Source organism: Delphinapterus leucas, chromosome 12 (assembly GCF_059928025.1).
Source record: "Delphinapterus leucas isolate spDelLeu-1000000601 "Yukka" chromosome 12, BTC_Dleu_Yukka2, whole genome shotgun sequence".
Lineage (NCBI taxonomy): Eukaryota > Metazoa > Chordata > Mammalia > Artiodactyla > Monodontidae > Delphinapterus > Delphinapterus leucas.
Genome location: NC_143140.1, coordinates 24,336,972 through 24,354,349, shown reverse-complemented (window position 1 = coordinate 24,354,349; position 17,378 = coordinate 24,336,972). Strand labels below are relative to the sequence as shown.

Genomic DNA, 17,378 nt, shown 5'->3' with positions numbered 1-17,378 from the left:
TATTAAAAAAACCAAAAAACAAAGCTCTTACAGCTCAAGGTAAAGAACTCAGTTTTTAAAGTTGACCTAAAGATTTGAAACAAGACTTTGCAATGATCATTAAGCATTAGTCATCAGGGAAATGCAAATTAAAATCAAGTGAGGTGCCATTACATACCCATTAGATGGCTAGAGTTTAAAAGTCTGATGGCAACAAGTGTTGGTGAGCGTTTCCAACAACTGGCACTCTTATACATTGTTGGTGGGAGTGTAAAATGGCAGAACCACTGTGGAAAACTGTTCAGCAGTTACATTTTTTTATATACCTATCATACTACCAAGGAATTCCATTCCCTGGTATTTTCAAAGGAGAAATGAAAACTTTAAGCTATTCATGACAGCTTTATTTGTAAGATCTCCAAACTGCAATCAACCCAAATGTCCGGATGTCATCATATACCCAGATTGTGGTATAGCCATATAATGGAATAGTATGAAGGCATAAAAGTAACTAACTATCGATTTATGCAATAGCATGGGTGAATCTCCCAAAATCAAGCTGAGCAATAGCAACCAAATACGAAAGGTTTCTTGTATATTATTCCACTTACATGAAATCTGGAAAAGACAAAACTAATGTATAGCAATAGAAAGTAGATCAGTGGTTGTCTGGCGCCATCATTGGGCTGAGGATTGATTAGAATGGGCTACAAGAGAGCTTTTTGGAATGTTTGAATATTCCATATCTTACTTGTAGAGATGGTTTGATGGGTGTACAGTTATCAAAACTAATCAAATTTTATAACTAAAATGGATGCTTTTTATCCTATGTCATTAAAGTTGATCTTAAAGAAAGCAAGGCACAGAAAAAGTCTTAGTCTGACATAAAACTGTTACAGTGCCTCATTTATTGAAGTGACTTTGTAGATGTTGTTATTTATTCTTCCGTATGTAGATTTTCCAGTCACTTTCAGTATTTTTCTCCTTTCTAAAGAATGTTCTACCTTTTGACAGTTTCACTGCATAGTAGAAAACCTAAAGGAGTGTGAAAAACAAAAAAGAAGAATGCAACATTTGAATTGGTCAGTTAAGGCTGTTTCAGTGAGGAGGGTGTTGAAACTGTTCGTTTATTATAACAGGTTATCAAATATCATGTATCTGTGTTACTGTTCTCCAAATATTCCACAGTGGGTTATTAATGGTGAAGTGGAACACATATATACAGTATTTATGTGTATATTTTAAAAGAACAAAGTTATGAGAAACTGATTCTGTATTCTCTTGACTTTATCAGTCTACTGTTGCTCAGAAGTAAGAATGGAATTCTAATACTCTTACGCATGTGAACTGTAATTATCTTTTTTCAGAGTATTTATGTTTCTTGCACATCTATGAAAAACGGGTGTGTCGAAATACTCCTATCTGGACAATGCAAAATTTATATATCTTGCCATGTATGCCTACCTCATTAGTAGTCATAGTTTTATTCAGAAATCTCTTATCAGAGAGCCTACAACTGTTCTCCATCTGGACTGCACTGAGAGCAAAATTATCAGATTTTTATTTCCTCACTTTCCACTGATCAGATTGGTGAAAGTCAGACTTTTGCAAAACCTGAATACTTTGCGTAGTAATAGGTGGTTTGTGTTGTTAATGACCTCTGTTGAGTATATTTTTTCAATTCTTTTTATTGATTCAGAACTGCAAAAGGAGTTCTTAGAAAGGTAGTGGAAAAACTGAGAATTTGACCCAAAAGAGTCAGTTTATGAAGAGGCAGAACTCAAATGCAGGTAGTTAGATTCTAATACCATGAGAGAATTAGCTTCACTTGAAGTGTTGTTTTTCAGTAAGTACTGTTTTAGGCACAGAAATACTTTGCCTTGGTTTGTATTTCTCAGTGATACCAGAATAAAATCATTAGTTTACAAATGATAAGTTATCATACTTCCATATACTCTTGTCCAAAATCAGATTTTGGAAATATGTCAGTTTGGCAGAGAAAGAGTTGCATTCTTGAAAACTTAGACTGAAATATGTGTACTTGTTAATTCAAAAAAGAGTCAGAATCATTTAAAAGTGATTTAATGCAAAAGGAAGTCAAAACAATTCTTCGAACTATGTCAGGTTTTGTTCCTAAGAATTGTTCAGAATTAAGTAGGGACTCTGCAATAGAATTCTAATTTTAGTGTATTAGATTAAATCAGTTCAACTAATTATTGAGCCATTTTAAGGGGAAAAGAAGGCATTGACATACAGGTAAATGTACCCATACAGGTGCCAATAGAAACAATCTTAAAGCAGTTTGGGCTTCAAAGACCTTCAGGACCAATGGAACATATGATGAACTTAGTTCATGGGGCCCCCAGTATGTGGGAAGAAAAGAGCTTATTAATAAAGCAGGGAACATGATATTTTTGGCATTTTTATTAGTATTAGGCAATAATACTTCCGTAAGAAATACTAGTAATATGGAAATGTAAATAGTCGTAACTTCAGGACACATTACTGGTAGGTGGGTTCTGATTATGGAAGATGGTTAGTGTTCAAACTTTGACATTAGTCCAGACGATTGAGCCAGAGAGGCCCGATTTGTAATTTACATTGGATTTGTGCCTTCAGCTATTTCCAAACGTAGAGTTCTCAGATTTTTCTTGAATAATATTACATAGATTTCTCTTATTCAGTGGCATAAGAATGGATATCATCTTTCAAAGTTTTTATTTTAAGTAGTGGTACATGCAAAGTCATTTTTCATTTTTACAACGATTTTGAGGTTTCACTATAAAGTAGCGTGATTGATTTTTTTTTTTTTTTCTTTAAAAGTTAGATGTGGATGAGTGTTATCTCTTTCTAGGTAATACCCTGGAACTCTGTACAGTGATTACAGCCGATGTTCATAGTACTTTGGAATGCCTCTTTGAATATTGTATTTAGAACCTATAGCAATTCTTTTAATTATCACAATGATGGCATTTAAAGAAAAACCCTTTGAGACTGATAGTGATTCTTGAGAACAGTCAGAACAAGAATATTGATCCAAGTCAGTATTTGGATGTAGTTCTTGTTCTCAAAATATTTCTTCAGATTTTTGTTTTTTTTACTGCTAGTTAAGAAAGAGGGAAGAAAATTACCTACAAGATAGAACTAAGTAATAAAACTGATTTTAAAGTCACTTTGAAAGTAGTTGAGCAGTTTGCAGCATCATTGGATAAATAAATAGTCTGAAAGTGGACACTCTAAAGGATAGTATTCATATTCACTTGAATATGTAAATTGTGACAAATGTCTCTGGAAATATTCTGTATTTTATAGTCTGAAATAAGAAGATATTTTCCTACCTCAAAAAAGTCTCCTGGGATCATAAGTGGCTGTCATAGTTGGGGTTCCTGGCTTTTCTCTTAGGTGACAATACTCACTAGTGTCTGCTCCTGTAATCCGGTCTCCAAGGACCTTTCTAGCTTGAAAGTTTTATGGCTCTGATAATCTGCAGCAAAATCACATACAATTCTCTCTGCTGCTCAAAACCTGATCCCTAGTGTTTTGTGGAAGTTGTTGGCTTTTAAAAATAAACAGTTTGATCTAGTCTAAATTGGGAAGGAGTCACAGACAGATTTAGTGATTCAAACAGAGGTAAATGACATGATTGAGGTTGGGGATAAGGTATTTACTGGAACATGCATTTGAGGAGACTTTTAATTCTCTATAGTAAGTTTGCAGATGGAGTTTATAAAAGCATTTTCTGAATTTCTGCATCCTTTATGTGAAGGCTTTCTGGGCATGGGACATGGTGCAGAGTAGAAATGGAGGATCAAAACACAAATGGCATGTTGAAACAGAGATCCGTCCGTTAGAGCCAAAGCTGCCCTTAGGATTTGAGCCTGTACTGGTGCTGCCTCAACTCATAGACACCAGGATGCAACCTTCCCCCTGCCATAAACCCACCTCCTGGCACTCCATCTTTGCAGTCCATCACGTGGCCTCTGGACATAATTCTTAGAAAGCCTTACTTCATATTATTGTTATACTTGGTCTCCCGTTATAATGTAAAAATAACATCTCATTTGTCTAATTCCATATACCGTTTCACATACTTCATGCCTTTTCATACTTTATGTTTTGTATTTCCTCTCCCCTAAACCAAACTGCCAACATGCCTTCCCTCTCAGAACTTCCCACTCTGCCTTTGGAACCCTGTTCCTTAATAAAGGCTCCCTAACTTCCTCACTGGATGGTCCCTTTACCTTCTTGCTTTCCTAAAACATGGCTCTCATTTAAGACCTCCACTGTTGCTGCAGTGCTTTCAAAGAGTGATGCTTGTTGGTCCACACAGTGTTTTAGGGTTGGGAGGTGAGATCAGTGCCTTCTCCCCTCTGTCCTTTCAGACTATTAGTCCTGCATCCTTTTTTAAAAAATTTGTTTGTTTGTTTATTTATTTATTTATGGCTGCGTTGGGTCTTCGTTGCTGCGCGCAGGCTTTCTCTAGTTGCGGCGAGCGGGGGCTACTCTTCGTTGCGGTGCGGGGGCTTCTCATTGCGGTGGCTTGTCTTTGTTGTGGAGCATGGGCTGTAGGCGTGTGGGCTTCGGTAGTTGTGGCACAGGGGCTCAGTAGTTGTGGCTCGTGGGCTCTATAGTGCAGGCTCAGTAGTTGTGGCGCACGGGCTTAGTTGCTCCACAGCATGTGGGCCTGTGGCTCCCGGACCAGGGCTTGTCCCTGTGTCCCCTGCATTGGCAGGCGGATTCTTAACCACTGCACCACGAGGGAAGCCCAGTCCTTCATCCTTATGTAAGCCCCTCACCCTGGCATCTTTGGTGTTTATGCCAGTTAGGTTTATCTTATCTCTATCTTCTCCCAGTTTCCTAACTGCCCTCCTCTAATTCTTACCTGTTTTCAAAGCCTTGCTCTCAACCTACTTTCATTTCTGTGTGGATGATGTGTTTTGTTGGCCTTTCTTGTTCTTAGGATCTTCATTTCTAATGGCCTTTGGCCCATACCACTTTAGACACGCACTCACGGCTATCTCATGGGCCTTATCTTCACAGGCAGCTGCTCAAGCTCTGACATACTAAAGTCACACACCTTAATGTCTCACGACAGCTTCCTCTGCTTGCGTGTCGCTGAGGTTGCTCCAGAGCGGCACTCATGATCTTCCTGACCAAACCACCAGCTTCTTCTCCTGAGATGTCCTTTTTTTTTTTTTTTTTTTTTTTTTTAATATACTCCATCCTCTACCAAGTGGCCCAAGCTAGAAACTTGGAATTCATCCTTGATTTCTTCTCTCTCATCATCTACTCCTCTTCACTTAATATAGGCCCTTCTGTCTCCTGAATACTTCTCGAATCCGCCCACTTCTCCCTGTCCGCATTCTCATTCCAGGTGCAGGCCTGGGGTTTTGCGGCAGCCTCCTAAGGAGACTTGCTGCATTTGGTCCTCCCCCTCTCTAATCCATTCTTAACCCTGACCACACAGAGTTAGTCTAAAATGCGAAGTGATCATGTCACACTCCTGTTTAATATCCTATTTTTAGGATCAGATACAGACCCCTCAACACAGGTTAGACCACCTGCATAATCTTGCCCTACTTACCTCTCTAGCCTTAATTCTTGTCTCTTCCCCTTCAAACGCTGTGATTTAATCGTATTTAATTTATTTCAGTTCTTGAAATATGCCAGAATAAATACGATTTATTGAACCCCTGGGCCTTTGAGCATGTTCCCTGTTTCTCACAAATTCTTTCCCTTTCTCTTAACTTGACAAACTCCTACTCATCCTTCAGGCTTTAGGTTCCTCTAGAAAGCCTTTGTTAATTCTCTTAATTCTGGGTAGGTGCCCCTGCTCTGTTTTGGAATCCTGAACTTCCTGTTACAGCACTTACCACACTGCATTATAATCTCCTACTTACTGTATCCGCCCCAAGACTACAAACTCTGTGAGGGCAGGAATGTGTCAACAGCACCGAGAACAATTCCTGACCTCTAGTACGTGCTCAGTATATTATTTGATAAATGAATAAATAAGGGAAGAAAGGAAGAATACGGTTTCTTTTTGAGAATAGGGGGAGATAAGTTTATAAGAGCTCTCATTTCACAAGACCTGCTTTAAAATAGGATGAAAAAATTTTTTACTGTGTAAACTGCTTTCAGTGGGGAAGTAAACACAAGCAAGGAGACTAACTAGGAGATTGCAGTACTGTTGCAGTGATGTGGTCCAAAGAGCCTGAACTTGAATTGAGGCACTTGGAATAGAAAGCTTAACAATTACTGTGAAAGGTGTAATCGTTAAAAGGCATAACAGAACTTGACCACTAGGGTGTAAGGCAGGAGGCAAAGTAGAAATTGATTACAGTATTTTGGCATTGGTGGAAATAGGAAGAGTTTGGATAATAAGTTTTGTAAGGAAAAAAGTTCAGAATTTCTAGGAGTTTTATATTCACATATTAAATTAAAATCAATAGAGAAAAGAGTTCACTGATTTTGGAGGCAAGAAGTAATTTTTAAATGTTTTCTTAGTAAATATACTAAATAGAAATTTTAGTTATAAATGCAGTTTCAGAATTTGTTGAATTTTAAGGAACTTAAATTTTAACAAACCCTGCTGTCTTTTTTGAGAAGTAGATGACAACCTAAGAAAATGGTTTCATTTTGTTTACATGTCATTGTTTGTCCTTGGTGTAAAAAAGTTGTGAATTTTTTGATACTGTAAATACTTCTGATACTATAAATAACTGAGTAAGAATGGTTAACAATATATTAAAATATTATCTTATTAACATGTATTCCTCATTTAAAAAAGATTCATAATATAATATGTCTCCACATCTTTCTTACTATCCTTTTGGCTACATGGAGTTGGAGTTTCTTTGAAAGATTAGCAACAGAGATTATAGATTTAGAAGTTATTCATCTAAAGATGATTACTGAATCCCTAAGAATAGGTGAACTTGATAAGGGAAGATTATAGGAGGAAAAGAAGGAAGGAAAGGATGATTACTGCTGAATGTTTATAATTTCCAGTGTCACAGGGAATAATTAAGAGGTGTCAGCAAAATATAAGAGAAAGAATGATAAGAGAAATGAAAGGTATATCTAAGTGTTAGAAAATAATACAGAAGTAAAGTTGTAGGAACTGGATTACAGTGGGTTAACAAATGAGTGAGCACATTTCTGTTCTTAATTCTTACCGACAAGGAAGAATTAAACTTGAGTGGTTCTTGGCCAAAGAGAACTTCAGTCAACTTCAGATTCCTTATCCTGGCATTCAAGACTATTCATAATCTGAAATTCAGCGGCCAACGTTGATCTTCTAAAGTTCCTCAAACTATTGTCCTCAGGGTCCTCCAGCACAAACTCTGAGACCTCTGTGGTTTTTTTCCCCACCTCACTCTTTTCCCCATTGGAATCCTACCAAGGGCCCTGTTTAAGCCTCAACCTAATTCATGTTGTCTTCCCTAAATCCTATAGTGATCTCTTCTTTGTGTACCGCTGGTTTTGCTTTTAATTTGAACCTTCTTTAAAATTTCTGCTTGTATCTTTGTCTTCCCAATGAGACTGTAAGCATTTTAAGGGCAAGATCCGTGTTTCCTATTTACTGCTCAATTTGCTCAGTTACATTTTTAAAAGTGAGTAATATATTATCGCTAAGGTACCCATCAGAGGTAAAATGCTCTGGATCTTGAATGCTGCATAGTGCCATGTATGTAATAAATACTAAAAAAAAATTTCATTAAACCAAAATTTGCTTGGTCGACCTGATTACAGTTAATTCTTGATAGTTTATAATCAAAGAAAGACTAATGTTTTCGCCAACATCTGTCCATATACTTTCTGTTATAAAAATACCTTGTATACGGAATACATACAAATGCTGTGTTGGTAGTTCTATGATAAAATTATAACTCCCTTATTTTATCATTACAGTCGTTTTCTTTCTAAACATACTGTTCACTTCACTGATGGCAACATTGGTGCTCTGTGGAAGCCAGTATATAAAGTTGTTAAAACCATGGACCCTGTGGTTCAGTCCAGGTCCTGCAACTTATTAGCAGTATGAACTCAACCATGGCCCTAATCTCTCTGAGCTCCAGTTCCTTCATGCATAAAATGGGTAATAACTACCTTCCTCCCTGGGTTGCTGAGAGTTAAAGGAGGTAATCCCTATAAATGTGGAGCACTGTGCCTGGCCCTTAGTAAGTGCCATCACTGTAATTACGGCTTTGTCTAATTTAACAATGCCACAAGAGAAAGTTCTCTGCAGTTTTTACATGTTAATTTTATGGGTGGTATTTCTGTTAACTTCTAAAACCATTTACACCCACTATTTTATGTGATATTTTGATCATAAAATAGTAGGTTCTTTTCATAGTCATGTAGAGTCCAATTGGCTAACGTCCTTGTGTTCCACTGCTTATAATTTCATAGCGACAAGGCTGGTTCAATCTGGAACAAAATATCCCTTCCATGGCTTTCTTTTATTATATGATGCAAGATGCTTGCATCACAAAATGAATTCAGGGTGCCTCTCCCTATATCTTTAGGACTCAAATCAGAGTTAATTAGCAAGTAGAGAAAATTCATGAAATGAAAACTGATAGGCAGTATTCTCCAGGGGAAGATTCAAAATATCCTTTTGTAAATGATGAGGTATCTTGTGCACCCTTTTACTACCTATGCCTATTCCCAGACTTCACTTAGAAAACATTATAAATTCATAACCTGACCACATTGTATCCTAAACACTGAAGGCAAGCCATATTGTGAGGGTTTCATTTTAACCACAGAGAAATTGTAACCAGCCCCAAACCACAGGACCAAGTAAGTAGTAGGTCCAGGAATAGAACTGAGAAGGCTCTGATTCCTCCTCACATCCTGTAACCACAAGGTTCTGCTGCTTTGGTACATAATAACAGATCATCTGGTGCTGCTGGACCACAGTACATGACACATCAGGAGCAAACCGTAGGACCCTGTCTGAAAGCACGCAGCCTTTACTTTCTGAAGGGCTGCTTAGAAGCCAGAGAGGTGGGGAAGGAGCCATGATGAGCACCAGGTGATTGTTGACTGATATTTGTGTTTGGGGTAAGCAGTTGCTACCATAGAGTTTGCCTCTCTGCTAAGGTTGTTTAAACAAAAACAAGGGAATGATTTATAGCCATGGAGATGCTTTTACCCATTCTTACCCATTAGCTTTTACCCATTTTACCCATTCTTAATATTTGAGTTATTTTTAATCGAGATAGCTAAAGAGTGTCCTAGAATGGCATCGTGTCTATGAGAAGCGTAGGCATTTTATGTTCCTTTCAAGAACTGGCCCACTCCCCATTTTACTTTCAAAGTTTTGCTTCTTTGCCTTTAGTTGATTTCCAGAGCACTGACATGGTTGTGTTGAAGTACTTGTCCTGCTGTATTGTTGCTGGGCGGGGAAGAAATTTGCCAGCCACTGTGTCATGCTGGAAGTATAGCTTACTTATCCTTATTATTTTATATGGATACAAATTAATTGTGTTTCCTTATATTTTGTTTTGTTATATCAAGATTTTTTTTTCTGGGATTATTTCCTTTCTCTCTGAAATACACCCATTAGTAAAAGTCCTTTAGTAAAAGTCTTGGCTTTTATTTATCTAAAGGCGACTTTGTTTCAACCGTACTCTTGAAGAATAGCTTTGCTAGATATACTATTCTTGAATGATATTTATTTTCTCTTAGGCTTTGGAGGGTATTATTTCACTGTTTATGGCTTCTATCGTTACTATTAAGTAATAGAAAATATCTAGTGATTATGGAGTACTTAGTGCCAATCTTTACACATTGAACATTGGCACTTATCGCTTCATTTAATCCTGATAATATACTTATGATAATATGCCATTGTTATTCTTATTTATTCTGAGGGAGAAACAGGCACAGTGACAGAATTTCATCCCAGGATCTCTGACTCTAGAGCCCATGTTTGTTTTGTTTTGTTTTTTAATTGAGGTGTAGTTGACATATAACATTATTTTAGTTTCAGGTGTACAACATAATGATTCAGTATTTGTATACATTGCAAAATGATCACCACAGTAAGTCTAGTTAACATCCATCACCATACATAGTTACAAAAAAGTTTTTATCTTTCAAGACCTACTCCCTTAGCAACTTTCAAATATGTAATACAATATTATTAACTACAGTTACCATGCTGTACATTATATTCCCAGGACTTATTTACTTTACACCGTGACGTTTGTAGCCTTTGATCACCTTCACCCATTTCCCCCCCCCCACCCCCTTCTCTGGCAGCCACCAAAAAGTTCTCTGTATCTATGAACTTTTTTTTTTTCTTCTTGTTTGTTTGTTTTTAGATTCCATATATACGTGAGAGCATGCGGTATTTGTCTTTCTCTGTCTTATTTCACTTAGCATAATGCCCTCAAGGTCCTTCCATGTTGTTATAAGTGGCAAGATTTCATTTATTTTTTATGCCCAAATAATATTCCATTGTGTATATATGCCATATTTTCTTTATCCATTCATCCATTGATGGACACTTAGGTTGTTTCCATTTCTTGGCTATTGTAAGTGATGCTGCAGTGAACATGGGGGTGCAGATATTTTTTTGAATTAATATTTTCATTTTCTTCCAAGAAATACCCAGAAGTGGAGTTGCTGGATCATACAGTAGTTCTATTTTTAATTTTTTTTGAGGAACCTCCATACTGTTCTCCATAGTGGCTGCACCAATTTACATTCCCACCAACAGTGCAAGAGGGTTCCTTGCCAACACTTGTTATTTTTATCTTTTTGATAAGAACCATTCTAACAGATATGAGGTGATATCTCATTGTGGTCTTGATTTGCATTTCTGTTGATTAGCGATGATTAGTGATGTTGAGCATCTTTTCATGTACCTATTGGCCATCTGTATGCCTTCTTTGAAAAGTGTCTGTTCAGATCTGCCCATTTTTTAGTTGGAGGGTTTTGGGTTTTTACTGTTGAGTAGAGTCTATGTTTTTAAACTGCTAACACAGCCAAGCAAATACTGAAAAAAGAAGAATGAGAGATAACTAATATTACTAAATATTAAAGTCACTTAAAAACTATAGTAGTTAAAATAGAGGCATTTTTCAGTGGATAGAGGGATTAGTAGGTTAATCATTACTATTATAGGCTATCATTACCGAGCAGTACCAACATGCTGTGCCTGTTTTCTCATCTATAAGATGAGGATAATAACAGTGCCTGCCTCATAGAGTGCTTGTGAAGAATAAGTGAGTGTACACACACACACACGTGTGTACACACATATTATTAAAGGTTAAAAGATATTTGTTGTCGTTAGCCATAGTAGAATAAAAGAGAAAAGCACAGAAAACTGACTCTACTATGTATGAGAAGATAGTATCTGATTACAGGTGATGAGGGGAAAAGATAGGCTATTAAGTAGATGGTGCTGGTAGAGTTGAGCGAATTATATAGAAGTCAGACATTTTTATCTATATTTAAAAAAAATCTACGTCTAAACCGTGAAAAATAATACCAGCTGTAGAGGTTAATCATTTTCTATATCCATGATATCACTAGAGGAAGTTTTTGATTAATAGTTAAACGTGTGTGGAGAAGATTGTAATAAGCATGCCATCAAGGGCAGAAGCTATAAGTAAGAAGATGGAAAGATCTGAGTACATAAAAATTTAGAATTCCTTTTGTAAAAACAAACAGGAATGCTGTGTAAATGATTAATGACACAGTATGCTAGAGTAGGGAGGCCCCATGTACCATGTATAACAGGAAGTTAATATTCTTAATATGTGAAGAACTCTTATGAAATAATAAAGAAAAGACCGTAAAAATAGAAAAACAAACCAAAGACCATATAATCTTCCAGGAAGAATTACAAATGACCAATGGACATAGAAAAAGATGCTAAGGTTCATGAGTAATCAAAAAAAAAAAGAAACAAAAATTCAGGAAACAGTCTTCACCTTGAATTTTACAGTGATTTAAAAAGATAGACCTTCAGGGACATAATAATAATATGTAAATAACTGCAATGGAAGAAAAACAGATGATTTACAAAGTATTTTGTTGGATCAGAAGAAAGACCTCATCTACATTGTGATATCAGAATGTGGTAGTGTGAGACTGTCTTTGAAGTATAGGCATAATATTAACAAGAAGTGAAAAGTGAGGGAAAGTTTGTCAGCCTCTCTTTTGAGAGGTTTGGCAGTAGGTGGAAAGAGAGATAAGTAACCATAGCTTTGGCTTTGTCATGGTCAAGAGACATGGTTTTAAAATCAGGGAGTCCTGAGGCTCCTTGGAGACAGGAAGGAACCAGTAGAGAAGGAGAAATTGAAGCTGTTAGTGTAGAGAGGTAGAGTTGAGGCAGTAAGGTCTGTAGAGAGATTAGAAACAAGGAAGCAAGAATACATCTCGGAGGTGGAAGAAGAGAAGTAAAAGCACACATATTTTTAAATGTGGGGGAGCTGAGAAAGTGAAGATTGTTCACTCTGCATGGCATTCATCTCAGTGAAGTAGTGGCTGGTAAGAGATGGAATGCTTGTGGGACAAGGGGAGTAAAAAATGGTTTGCAGAAGCTGCTCTGGGATCATGCTATGGATCAGTAAGCAATAGAAAACAAATATTGCAGGACTTGATTGAGGTCCTAGCTGAGACTCCATAGCACGGACTCGTGTGCTATCTAAGTGGAATGAGGGAGAGCAAGGGGCCAGGGGCTGCTAGTGTTGCTGAAAACTCAGCGTCTGTGCACCAGTGGCGAATCGAATCTCAGAGACAGAGTTTTGGGTGAAGGAGGAAAGAATAGCTTTATTGCTTTGCCAGTCAAAGGGGGACACAGAGGGCTCATGACCCTCAAAAACTATGTGTCCCAACCTAGGAGGATTTGGTGAGGCGTTTTACAGCAGTGGTTCAAGGGCTGGGTTGCTGATAAGGATCAGAGTGTGTGCAGGTCCTGCACTCCTTTAATCTGGTCTCATGTCGTCTCTTGATGAGCTTCTCTGGTTCCTTTCATCTGGCCTCAGATGGTCTTCTCTGGAATGAAGGATGCTAACATCTTCCGTTTTGTTGGGGGTTTTAGTTCTGTAAAGAGTTTAAAGATATTGTTACCTGTATGCCTTGAGGTGGAACCAGGACCTGCCCCAAGGCTGCACTACTGTTTCTTGACTGCTCCTCTCTTGTCTCTGCCTCCCCTCCCTTCCCTGATTAGCAACTGTTTGGACCTTGCCCTTTGGAACTCAGGGAAGTTCATGGAGGCTGACGGCTATCCCGTACAAGAATAGGGAGGACAGAATCGGGGGACAGAAAGTTCTTCTATGCCCAGAAGCCCCACAGGGTCCTGCTCCGTTTCACTAGGGGGATGGCCAGTGCATGGCTGGAGTAACTGTCTTCAGCATACAGAGGTGAAGCTAGGAAGAATGAACTCGGAGGAAAGGAAGGACCAAATGAAGAGTGGGTAGTGTGCTGGGGAAGGAGTTGGTGGAAGAGAGGGAAGACAGGACTAGGGGCAGAGAAGGAGAGTATTAGAGAATTTAAGATATTGGCAGTAGAACTTTTAGACCATTAACTTCTTATTCATATTTTATTAGTCTTTTTGCTCATACGGGAATTTTCTAATGCTGCTTGTTTGAATTAAAATATTACTTCTTTTAAAGGCCTAAAGGACTACTATAGAAAGTCTTCTGAACAAATAATTAACATTTCCAAAATGACTCTGATAGAAAAGAAAAGAGGAAAGTATACGGGAAAGAATTTTGAAGTGCTGGTGGAAAACCTAGCAGTTTCTTAGGAATTTGTTTTCTTAGGTAACTGTAGAAAATATTTTCAAAGGAGGGGCAAATAAATATGAATAAAAATTATAAGAATAACTGTGATTTACATGATTTTAATTCCTGTTTGTATTTGGGAATTCAACCAAAAGAGAAAAATGTGTTAACGTCTTATAGTACTAAATGAGTTTTTTGAAAAATCTTGGTTTGCCTTAGGCTAACCTTTTTACCTCTGTTAATAGAAACTATTGGTATTGAAAACGTCTATAACCTACTTAGTGACAACTCTTTAAAAAGTAACATGAAACGAACTTGATTTTGTTTCTTGCCAAATAAAAGAGAAATTCTAGAATAAAAGTTATGTCTATTTAAATAATAGAAAGATTATACTTTTTTTGAACTAGTATGAAAAACACAAAACACTAGAACTTCTGGAATTTGGGCAAATAAAGGGAAATACCTACTCTGATGCAACTCATTCGAAGCAACTGACAGTCATGGTGTTCGGCAGTACAGATTATTAACCGAACCAATTATTCTTTTTGAATGAAATAAATTTTCGCTTACATATTGTATTCACTTGATCTTCTCTCTACTGACGTAGTACTGTCTGAAAGAGTTTTCAGTCTCTCAGGAAGCTTTTGATCTAGTTGATGAGACATCTACATGCTAGTAGTTTTAGACCCCTCGTAACTGGTATAGAAAATATTTGCCGATTCAAGAGTGACGGTGATTTGCAATGGCAGTGCATTAATAAAGACATGGGAAGGAGACGGACATGGCGTGTTTGAGAGAGGAGAGAAGTGGTTCAGTGGGGAAGGGACTCACCCTGCAATATAGGGAGAGAGAAGGCAGTTGAAAAGATAAAATGTGATTGTAGATCCCTGAGTTTAAGGAATTTGAGCATCATCATCAGAGCAATCCACTCTGTGAATTTTGAGCAAAGGAGTAGCTGGCAGAAGTTGTTGTTTTACAAAACTTTGGTGGCTCTATGTCGTATGTTTGAGGGAGACAAAGGAGAAGCAGAGACCAAGTAGACTTTTTGCAGTCCTAGCAGGAGCAAGACTAATTTCTTTGGCTGTGATAATATTTAAATAGTAGAAATGATAGAAAATGGTAATTAACTGAATATGGTGGGTTAAAAAGGAAATAGTAAAATAATAGCTTCAGTCTTTGGGTCTCTGAGACATGGAAATGTATGCTTCCCTCATAGAAAAACAGTTGTTGAAATTGAGTCAAGAGCCTACTTGACTTTGGAAATGTTCTGTGAAGATGATTGAGTTTCAGTAAGCAATTTAGGTTGGAAATACAGAATGGATAATCTATAAGAAGGTGTTGGTTTAAGTCTTGAGGAGGCGGACTTCACCAGGAAGAGGTAGGGCCGTCATAAATGTTAAACAACCAAACCTGCGCTTAGCAGCTTTCTATTAACTGTTGGTTTGCAACAAAACATAACCCCTAAAGACTAGTCAGTCTTTTCACTAGTTTATTATTCTGATTAAATTTTACAAAACTTTTCTGTTATAGAGCTCCTTATTTTTAGTTTTAGAACTCAGCGTTGTTCAAAGGTATATACTTAAAGGTATATATAATAACCTACAGGATAACAGAAAGGAATCAATCATAAACTTAAAGCTTAGCTTCAACATCAGGCTCTACCACATCATCAGGCAGACTTGAGTGTGCAGATCTCCCCTCCCCAGCTTACCTGGTGCCCAAGGCTATCCTCATCTATAAAATTGCACCCTGAGATTAAATGAGAAAATATCTATAAATTACATTCATCCAACAAATATTTGCTGAGCACTTATGGGTATTATGGAAATGTAATGAGTTTAATTTTGGACTTTTCAACTTGAGGTACGTTCATGTGAAATTATCCAGCTGGTCATGAGATTTACAAGTCTGGAGTTCACAGGAGTAGAGTAGAAACATACCTTTGGGAGTCACTGTATATAATTGGTGATTAAAACTATGATAGGATTGAGATTCTGTCAGGATGGACGGACGCGCGTGCGCACACACACACACATACACCATGTAGTAGACCAAGGACAGAGTCATGGGAAACACCAATGTTTAAGTGCTAAGAACTCCCTAAGGGAGAAAGAAGAAGAAATGATCAGTAGTTTCGGAGAAGGCACAGAAAAGTGTGATATCACAGAAGCCTAGGGAATAGAGTTTCAGGGAAAAAAGGTAAACAGAATTAGTGGCAATGCAGCAAAGAGCCCTGGTAAATTAGGGATGGGAAACAGTGTTTCTTGGATTTTTTAGTTCGGAAACATTCTAATTTTAGAGCAGCAATTTTAGCAGAGTCGTGAGGACAGAAGGTAAATGACAGGGGATGGAGAAATAATGTAAACTGTAAACTAATATTTCATATACCTTAAATGGAAAGGATAGGAAAAACATGGGGTTGAGAAAGAACTTTTTCCCTCTAATGAGAAGCTCCAAGTCAGTTATCAAAAAAGAGGAAGGAACTTGTCCAGAAGAAGGAGTTGTAAATAGGAGAGAGGGAGCTAATTAAGAAGGAAGTGTTGGGAACGTGGGCAGCAGCGGTGAGTTACCTTAAACAGGAAGAGGAACGCCTTGTTGACTGATGCCTGCAGGGTAGCGCTAAAGATAGAGATGAGAGATGGGAGATGGGAGATGCGGTGGGAGGAGAATAGTTGAGGGAGATCACACATTATGCCCTCACTATGCCAGGAAGTAGGAGACAGGTGAAGAGGTCAAGATTTAAAAGGATTGGCGAAGATTAGGAATAGCCTTTGGGTGCAATAGCAGTGGAAGCTGACCAAAGACAAAGAAAAGGAATCATAAATACGGCAGCAGTGGGAGTCTAGCCGAGGTTGGAGACCATACATCTCTAAATCACCTAGCAAGGATGGCCATGGCTATAAGGCTTTCTCTGGTAACTCTCAGATACTTGGGGTATCAATGGTGTTAATTTCCCTTGTCTTGGATGTACAGGCCATAGATGATCATAAGAATAAAGGGTCAAACCAGTAAGTTAATTTCAGGAATAAAAATCTGTGCTGTATACTTCAAAGCTCAAAGCTTTTCAGTGTTTGGTTATGGCTATAGAACAAACATCAGAATCCTAGGCTAGAATTTTTAAGGTTTCCAACATAAAATTCTGACCTTGTCTTTCACTACACCCTTACATGTACCAAACACGACATTTTGGCCAAATGGGGCTTCTTGCTGTTTTTTGAATGATTTTTTTTACTCTCCTAACTTTCACTTCAGTTACTTTGCTTCTGCTGTTTACTCAGCTTGTAGAACCTTACATCTCTACTTTTGAAATCATGACGTGATTAAAACTCAGTTCATTTCTTACCTGGTTTGTAACCCCAGTCAGGAGTGATACGTGGCTTCTCAACATGTTGTCCCTTGTTTGTACCACTTTCATATTACTTTTCATGCACTTTTCATTTATTTCAAAATAATTCCTACTAACTTTTAAATTACTTGACTGCAGGGTACCATATTTTTGTCATCTTTGTAGTATTTCACAGTGCCAATGCAATGCTATTTCCTGTAGTAAGCATGTAGTAAATATTTACTGAACAGACATTGTATTATATATTTATACTAAGTAGCAAGATAGGACCTTTAAAAGAAAATAATGTTTTGCCTTTT

The 17,378-nt window shown here is 37.5% G+C and overlaps 1 protein-coding gene across 1 annotated transcript in view; it reads left to right on the top strand.

Annotated features, from left to right (window-relative positions):
- Positions 1-17,378, top strand: part of ME1 (malic enzyme 1) — a gene marked incomplete at its 5' end in the record, with an annotated part of 109,306 nt that overhangs the window by 35,881 nt on the left and 56,047 nt on the right.